This window comes from Ipomoea triloba, chromosome 8 (genome assembly GCF_003576645.1).
Source record: "Ipomoea triloba cultivar NCNSP0323 chromosome 8, ASM357664v1".
Classification (NCBI taxonomy): Eukaryota; Viridiplantae; Streptophyta; class Magnoliopsida; order Solanales; family Convolvulaceae; genus Ipomoea; species Ipomoea triloba.
Genome location: NC_044923.1, coordinates 16,432,061 through 16,440,112, shown reverse-complemented (window position 1 = coordinate 16,440,112; position 8,052 = coordinate 16,432,061). Strand labels below are relative to the sequence as shown.

Genomic DNA, 8,052 nt, shown 5'->3' with positions numbered 1-8,052 from the left:
TCTACTTTACTCTTATTGAATTAAATAAATTAATAGTTACACAAAAAAATGATACATATGTATTTCTTTAATACCATGAAAAAAATAAAAAAGAATAGTTTGAAACCAATCATATTAACTACTTGGGGGATTTGTTGACAATGAAAATACTCAAATAACCCATTACCCAGCAAATTGAAGCGAGAAACTACCTTTTAATATCTTTGGAATATCTAATATTTTAAATTTTCAAATTTTTATTAATTTATTTAATCTTTTTTTTCTTAAACTAGGGATTTCTTTATCCACAATAATTCATTCAACAATAATGGTTGAACCAAATGAACCTCAAACAGAACACCTAAAGGAATGTCCATAGCTCCTATATCATAATCTCATTGCATGACGTTGTCATCTATGCTACCAACANGGTTGTAGTTTAAGTTATTTGTATTTAGTTTATTTCTTAAAACTATCATCATACTGAGTTTAAATTCACGAGATATCTACATTGTTTCTAATCATGGCATTCATGGGTTCTGGACAATGTTTCAATTCAAAACATTTATGATTTGTGAAATTAGCTGTTATTTTTTTTCGGTTTTTCGGTTTTTCGGTAACCGACATAACCGACCGAAACCGACAATCGGTTTTTTGTTCGGTTATAGTATTTACTTCGGTCAGTTATGGAGGTCAAAATTTTCATTCGGTTTTTCGATTTTACCGACCGACCGTTTGCTCACCTTTAGTTTCCCCTGCTTTTGGTTTTTTGTGATTATCATTCCAGTTTATGACTTTATACCGTATGTTTTTTTATTTTTTATTTTTTATTTTTTTTAATTTCTACTATACTAATAAGAGCCAAAGAGAGTTAGGCCTAAAATAGGTAGAAAAAATGGGGGTCAAATTATTTAATCAAATGAATGGTTCAGATGAATTATTTAATCAAATAGATGGTTAAGATAATTCAGATTAATATTATTAATAGAGATTACTTAATTTAACCTTACTTTTATGATTATCCGTTAAGTTTTCCGTTAAATATTCTCTTCTCCGTTAATATTCCGTTAACTTTTAACTTACCCATTAATTTCTATAAGAAAGGTCTTAGGTTCGAACCTCATCTCAATTAAATTTGACATAATTAAGTTTCTCACTCTATTTACTCTTATTAAATTAAATAAATTAGTAGCTACGACAAAAAAATGATAAATATGTATTTCTTTAATTTAGAATTATGTGTCTACAATACCTTTATTTGAAAAAATTATTCATTATCAAAAAATTAAATTAAATAAGAGAAATAATTCCATTAGTTATATTGTCTTTATTTTCTCTCATGCAAAGATTCTTTACATTCAAATTTATCAATTGATATTCATTACATTGTCCATTATCTTATTTTTACAATATCTTGTAATTAAATATCAAAGTTATAGTACAAAATAATGTTATATATTTATTTACCAAGTATTTTATTAATACTATGAAAAAAAAATTTAAAATAATTTGAATCTAATTATATTAACTATTTGGGGATTGGTTGACAAATAGAGTACTCAAATAACCCAACAAATTGAAGCGGAACTCTACTTTACTCTTATTGAATTAAATAAATTAATAGTTACACAAAAAAATGATACATATGTATTTCTTTAATACCATGAAAAAAATAAAAAAGAATAGTTTGAAACCAATCATATTAACTACTTGGGGGATTTGTTGACAATGAAAATACTCAAATAACCCATTACCCAGCAAATTGAAGCGAGAAACTACCTTTTAATATCTTTGGAATATCTAATATTTTAAATTTTCAAATTTTTATTAATTTATTTAATCTTTTTTTTCTTAAACTAGGGATTTCTTTATCCACAATAATTCATTCAACAATAATGGTTGAACCAAATGAACCTCAAACAGAACACCTAAAGGAATGTCCATAGCTCCTATATCATAATCTCATTGCATGACGTTGTCGTCCATAGCTCCTATATCATAATCTCATTGCATGACGTTGTCATCTATGGCTCCTATATCATAATCTCATTGCATGACGTTGTCATCTATGCTACCAACAATAAAATCTCATTGCATGACGTTGTCATCTATGCTACCAACAATAACCGAATTACAAATAACACACTACCAACAAAAAGGAAGAATAACCGAATTACAAATAACACACTACCAACAAAAAGGAAGAGAACAAATAGTAAAGATAAAGACAATGACAATGTTACTCAAAAGAGAATTAAGACCACTTAGAAAAATTTAAATGAAAAGTAGTATTTATTTAGACTATCATTTTTAGACCAAATATTTAGACTATCGATTTTACAAGGTTGCAAACATTTATTTTAGTAATAATTATAATGAATTTTCTATATTATCTTGGATTCATATACTTTGAGTTAGATATTTAAATAAAAAAATTCGACATTCAATTACCCATGTATAAACTTCTCATATATAATCTTGCATTGATATACTTTCAAATATTTATTTAAATATAAACATTGGGCATTAACAAATACGCGCAATGCGCGTATAAAACTAGTTTATTATATAAATATTAACTTCAATAGCAGTGTAGGGGCAAATTATGCTGTGGACCCAGGTCCACCAGCAAGGTGGACCTGGGCCCAAAACTACGTCGTTTTTGTCTTCTTCTTCTTTTTTTTTTAAATTAGTAAACATATTGCTGAATATAGAGTTGTCCAAAAATGTGTGAATGTAGAGGTTTCAAAGTGTGAATGTAGAGTATAGAAATCGTGAATGTAGATTTATGATTGTGTGAATGTAGAGTTGCCTAGAAATGTGTGAATGTGGAGGTTTCAAATTGTGAATATGGAGTATAGAAATCGTGAATGTAGAGTTATGCATGTGTGAATCTGTAATAGAGTTAAGAAGTTCTAGCAACTTGTAGCGCTGTTATGTGTGAATGTGGAGTTCTCAAGTTGTGAATATGGAGTATAGGACCTGTGAATATAGAGTTTTAAATGTGTGAATGCATAACAGTGGTAATATAGTTACTAAACATGTAATCCTGTAATGTGTGAATGTGAAATTTACAAATTGTGAATGTAGAGTATAGTGTATGTGAATGTAGACCCACGGCATAACAACCCCAGTGTAGGTGTATACTGCTGAAATCTATAATTTAAACTAAATTGTTTGTCATATGTGAACTTGCATTATAGTTATAGCTAATGATATGGGCAACCTGAACAATAGTGTGGTGTGTGCCATCTTATTATCTTAAACACACTTCCTTTTGTAAGTTTGTTGGCTAACTTTTCTAACTGGGTAATATAGGCCCTGTTTACTAACAGAAAATTATTTTATGTTTTCTGTTTTTCAATTTTTCAGTTTTCATTCTTTGTTTTCCATTCTTTGTTTTTTGTTTAGAAAACTTGTTTACTAACACTTATTTTTTCAAATTTATTTTTTTAGATTAACGTTATAAAATTAACAATAAATAAAAATATATCCGAACAAATAACCTATTAAGTTCACATAAAAATTTACTTTAGATAATATGAATATTTTTTGAGCTAATATTTAAAATATGTTTGGATATATTTATTTGAACGACATGTATATAATATATAATTTTTATTTTGAACTCTGATATAGTAATATATGTGAAATTTCGATATCCGATATCGGGACCAAACTTGTATCCGATATAACATAATTAAAAATATCCGAACGAATAACCAATTGAGTTCAATCAAAATATAAAACCTAGTATAGATTTCAATTTTTAATTTTGATAATGTGAATGATGTATAATTTTAAGCATAAGCAAATAAGTTATGTTTAAATAAGTAATGCAAGTAGAGAAGATAGAAGATGATAATGAATATAATCATAGTAATGAACACATATGTAAGTAGATAATCGTGAGAATGTAGTTATAGTGACATATAGTCTAACTAGCTATTGTCCCGTGCGATGCAGGACAAATTTGTGAAAATATATAAGTTATTTGTTATAGTAAAATATTATGATAAATAAAGTTAAATTTATATAGTATTATTTATAAATTATAAAAAAAAAAAAAGATTTTTAGTATACAAAGGTATAAAATTTAAAATGTATGTCTAATTACATTAAATTTGTAAATTTTAAATGTGTAAAAAATAAACGTAATAATGTTTTTTAATAGTTGAATAAACGGAAATGAATATTATAAATTATTTAAAACTTCTTTGTAAATCACATTAGTGATTGAAGTACATATCTTTTCTAATTCTTTACAAATTAAAATAATTACATTTAGAAATGAACAAAATTAGAATTTTAATTTTGTATGATTAATATAGTGTATAAGTATGTGCATGTATTTAAGAAAAATTTTAAATATTTATGAACACAAATTTAAAAACAATATTATGAAACTGGAAAGAAATGCATAAAAAATTAAAATAAGGGAAAAAGTTTTTTTTTTTAAGAAATGGAAATACTTTAAGGGTGTGTTTGGTTGGGAGGTTTAGGCATAAGGTATGGGTATCAACGTGATTGTTAGTGTTTGGTTGATAGGTTTTGTAAATACTACTATGAGTTTGGAATACCCCATTAATGGCAAAACCCATACCCTTATTAAATAAGGGTTTCATCTCCCTTCATCATTTCTTCCCCAACTATTAATAATCATTCACATTCCACCCAACTACCAAACATGCTAAATACTTTCACCAAAACCCATTACCCTTACCAAGTATTTGATACCCATTCCGATTCCGATTCCCATGTGCGAACCAAACGCACCCTAAATGTTTTGTTGAAATTATTAAATTGATTATGGAATATATATTTAAATTTAAAAGATGCATAATCTTATTATATATTTTATATATATATATATATATATATATATATATATATATATATATATTATATATTATCTCTATCTCTATCTCTATCTCTATATCTCTATATATATATATATATATATATATATATATTAAAGCAAAATGAAGTGGCTACAGTATTTGGCTCCAAAATCCCGCCCATCAAATATGGTGACGTTTTGGCTTTGCATTTTTATTTTTTATTTTCTGATTTGAGCTGGAAGTTTAGGTTAATAGGTTATGGCCTATTTTAGGGTTGGTGGACTTATTTTCTGACATTGCGTGTTCGTATACTGGGGCTGCACTGCTGATGGGATACATTGAAAGTACTGTTTATGTATATATTTTTTTTAATTTTACAAACCTGCTTTTACCTCTATAAATACATATACTTCACAGCTATTTACACACAAATTTAGAGAACTAGACAACATCATCTTAGAGCTTTGGAACTTCGAATTGCACAGAAAGTACAAGTATTGAACATCAGTTGTTTTGTTGCTGGATATTGTCCACCATGTCTGGGCAGTTAATACTGCACAGCTTCATCCTCAACGAACCACCAAGGCAATAAGGTTGCTGTAAGTATGTTGTCACTGAAATGAAATCAGAAAAAGTTAAGCCATGAATGTGTTTTCCAGTATAACAGGTTTGATCTTTTTATACTAGGATGCTATCATTATTTACCTTATATTCTTCCTATCAAATTATTTTTTTTTCATTTCCTTTTAAATGTAGGGTATGTTCATTTCCATTGAAGAACATGTGAGTTAACAGCTATTGCTGTTTTAGTTATACTACTGTATGATTTTCCAGTTTCTAAACTGTGTCTTCTTTTCTGTTTGTAGCTATAATCTGACACTGTTAAGGTGTATACATTCTGCCTCTAGGCTTGGTTATGGTGTTCTGTCTACTGCAGTTCTGGCTAATCATGCAGTTTTCACTTCTATTGAACAGATATACTTCATGAAACAGGTATTCATTTATCCTAGAGTTATCATTGTCCATTCTATTGTAATATGTGCTTAAATGCTAAAGTTATCTATGGATGATTTTAAGGTTACATTTGGTGTAAACTATCAGTAGAATACCATTCACATATATATCTAACAGATAATGATTCAATCTATCAAATTTTCAGTTCAAATTAAAGTAATTCAAATATGACATTATCAGTTTTAAATGAATACAGAAAAGTCAAATGTGTGACCCAAAAAAAAAGCATTAGACTCCTTTGTCATCATTTGCTACTTAAAAAGTAATTTTTTATGCAACAAGTTGTGTATTTAACTTCAAAATCACATACAATTTGGACAAGATAGTTACAAGTAGTCACATTTTTTTTGAAAACACACAAGTAGTCACATTAAATCAATACATTCATTAAGTTAAATAGAGAGGGTGTCTAAAGCCTAACTTATCTACATAAAGTCTCACACACACACACAAATCTGATTTTGATCTGTGGCTGCAACACATGAAAAAATTGGCATCACCCTCCTTTTTTCATCATTTGACTCTATTTTTGAATATTTATCTGCTGATATAAAAATTATAACAACAAAAACACTGAAAAGTATTTGAGTAGAATACAAGTTACACAATACCCAATACTAGCCATACACCTATTCCTATTGTCAAGCAATGGTAAGGTTTGACTTCTTAGCTTAATTTTTTATAGTGACTTCTATACAAGTATAGAATTTGTATCTATATATACCTAACATTTAATGAACCAGATTTCTATTTCCTATTTACTGGAATATAAATTCAATTGCCTCCAAATACATATCAAGCAATATCAACAACAATGCAAAAACTGAAGAGTACAGATATCATTTGTGGAAAAAGGAAATTGCAGGTTGAAGGAGACGGTAATGTGGAAACATACCTGCTTTTTTTTATTCAAATAATCTGAAATTATTACTTACTCAGTGATTTGCAACCTTTTGCTCAATTGCTGTGATGTTTGTGTATGCATTCTGCAACATGAATGCAGGAATTCTATGTGTTAGCAATTTATACTTTGATATATATATATATGTGTGTGTGTGTACATGTGAACATATATAGATAAATGCATATACTTATGCATGTATATATACAGGTACTGATATACTGATATAAACATAAGGTTGTATAAATAAAAAAGAAATGTAAATTCAAATGAAAGTATACACATTTTAAGTGTTATGAGAATTTCCTGTGTAGATAGACAGAGAGGTAAGAGAAATCGCGATGAGACTATAATTCTAGAAATCAAAAAACATATATGAGGCACTCACCGGGAGAGGGAGAACCGTAGAGAAAGACCTAATTACACGAAGAACAGGAGATGAAGTCAACACTCACCGGGAGAGGAAGAACTGTAGAGAAAGACCTGAGCTCGGAGACGGAATCGACGGAATGCCGGAGAGTCTTCTTGATATCCTCTCATCCTTCCGTTTATTTTGTGGAGAGTGTCAACAATGTGTACTGAAATGTGAGTGCATGTTGAAATTAGTCTGTTTCCAGACTAATTTCTTACACTGATCCAAGAAATGCGTGTGAGATTGTCGAAGAATATCCTAGAATATCCTTGCGTGTGAAATTGCAGTGAATGAGCTAGAAACCCTAGAATATCCTTCGCAGGAATTTTAGCTTGGTTATTCGCAGACGGGGGCAGACCGATGGAGGCCAAGAGAGATCAGTTTTGGTCTAGGGTTAGTTTTTGTTTTTATATGGTCGGGTTTGGGCTTGGGTATTGGTTTTTGGGCTTGGGTTTTAGGCTGTGTGTTGGGTTATATATTTGAATAGATTAGAATGGATTGGGCTGCTGTTCTTAGTATAACAACTTTTATTGTATTTTTTTTAAGCAACAATTTTTATTGTGTATATTTTGTATTAATATTTTAATTTTCTTTAATTTTGTTTTTAAGAAACTAATTTTTAAGTATTATATTTCGGAAGTTTAATTTATGTTGTTAGAATTTCATATATTATATAATTAAATTGAGTTATGTTGTTATATTGTTATTGCTATTTAGAATTGAGTGATGATGTTTTTTCTATTGTTTATAGATAATATATATTCATTTATTTAAATTAAATTAAATTTGTATAAGATAGAGATATTAAATAATTTGTAAGCATATTCTATGTATTATATAATAAATAATTTTTCACTAATAACATTAAATCAAATATTTAAGTTTTCTTTTTAACTGCACATGTT

At 28.2% G+C, this 8,052-nt stretch overlaps 1 long non-coding RNA gene across 2 annotated transcripts; it reads right to left on the bottom strand.

Moving 5' to 3' along the window:
* Positions 1–5,131: 5,131 nt before the first annotated feature.
* LOC116026805 lies at positions 5,132–7,515 on the bottom strand. Of its 2 annotated transcripts, XR_004099899.1 has the most exons (3): positions 7,191–7,515; positions 6,770–6,820; positions 5,132–5,434 (listed from the first exon to the last, which is right to left on the bottom strand). It is a non-coding gene; the product is annotated as an uncharacterized LOC116026805 (long non-coding RNA). The 2 variants fall into 2 exon arrangements; XR_004099898.1 differs by having other exon boundaries at positions 5,133–6,820.
* Positions 7,516–8,052: the final 537 nt, after the last annotated feature.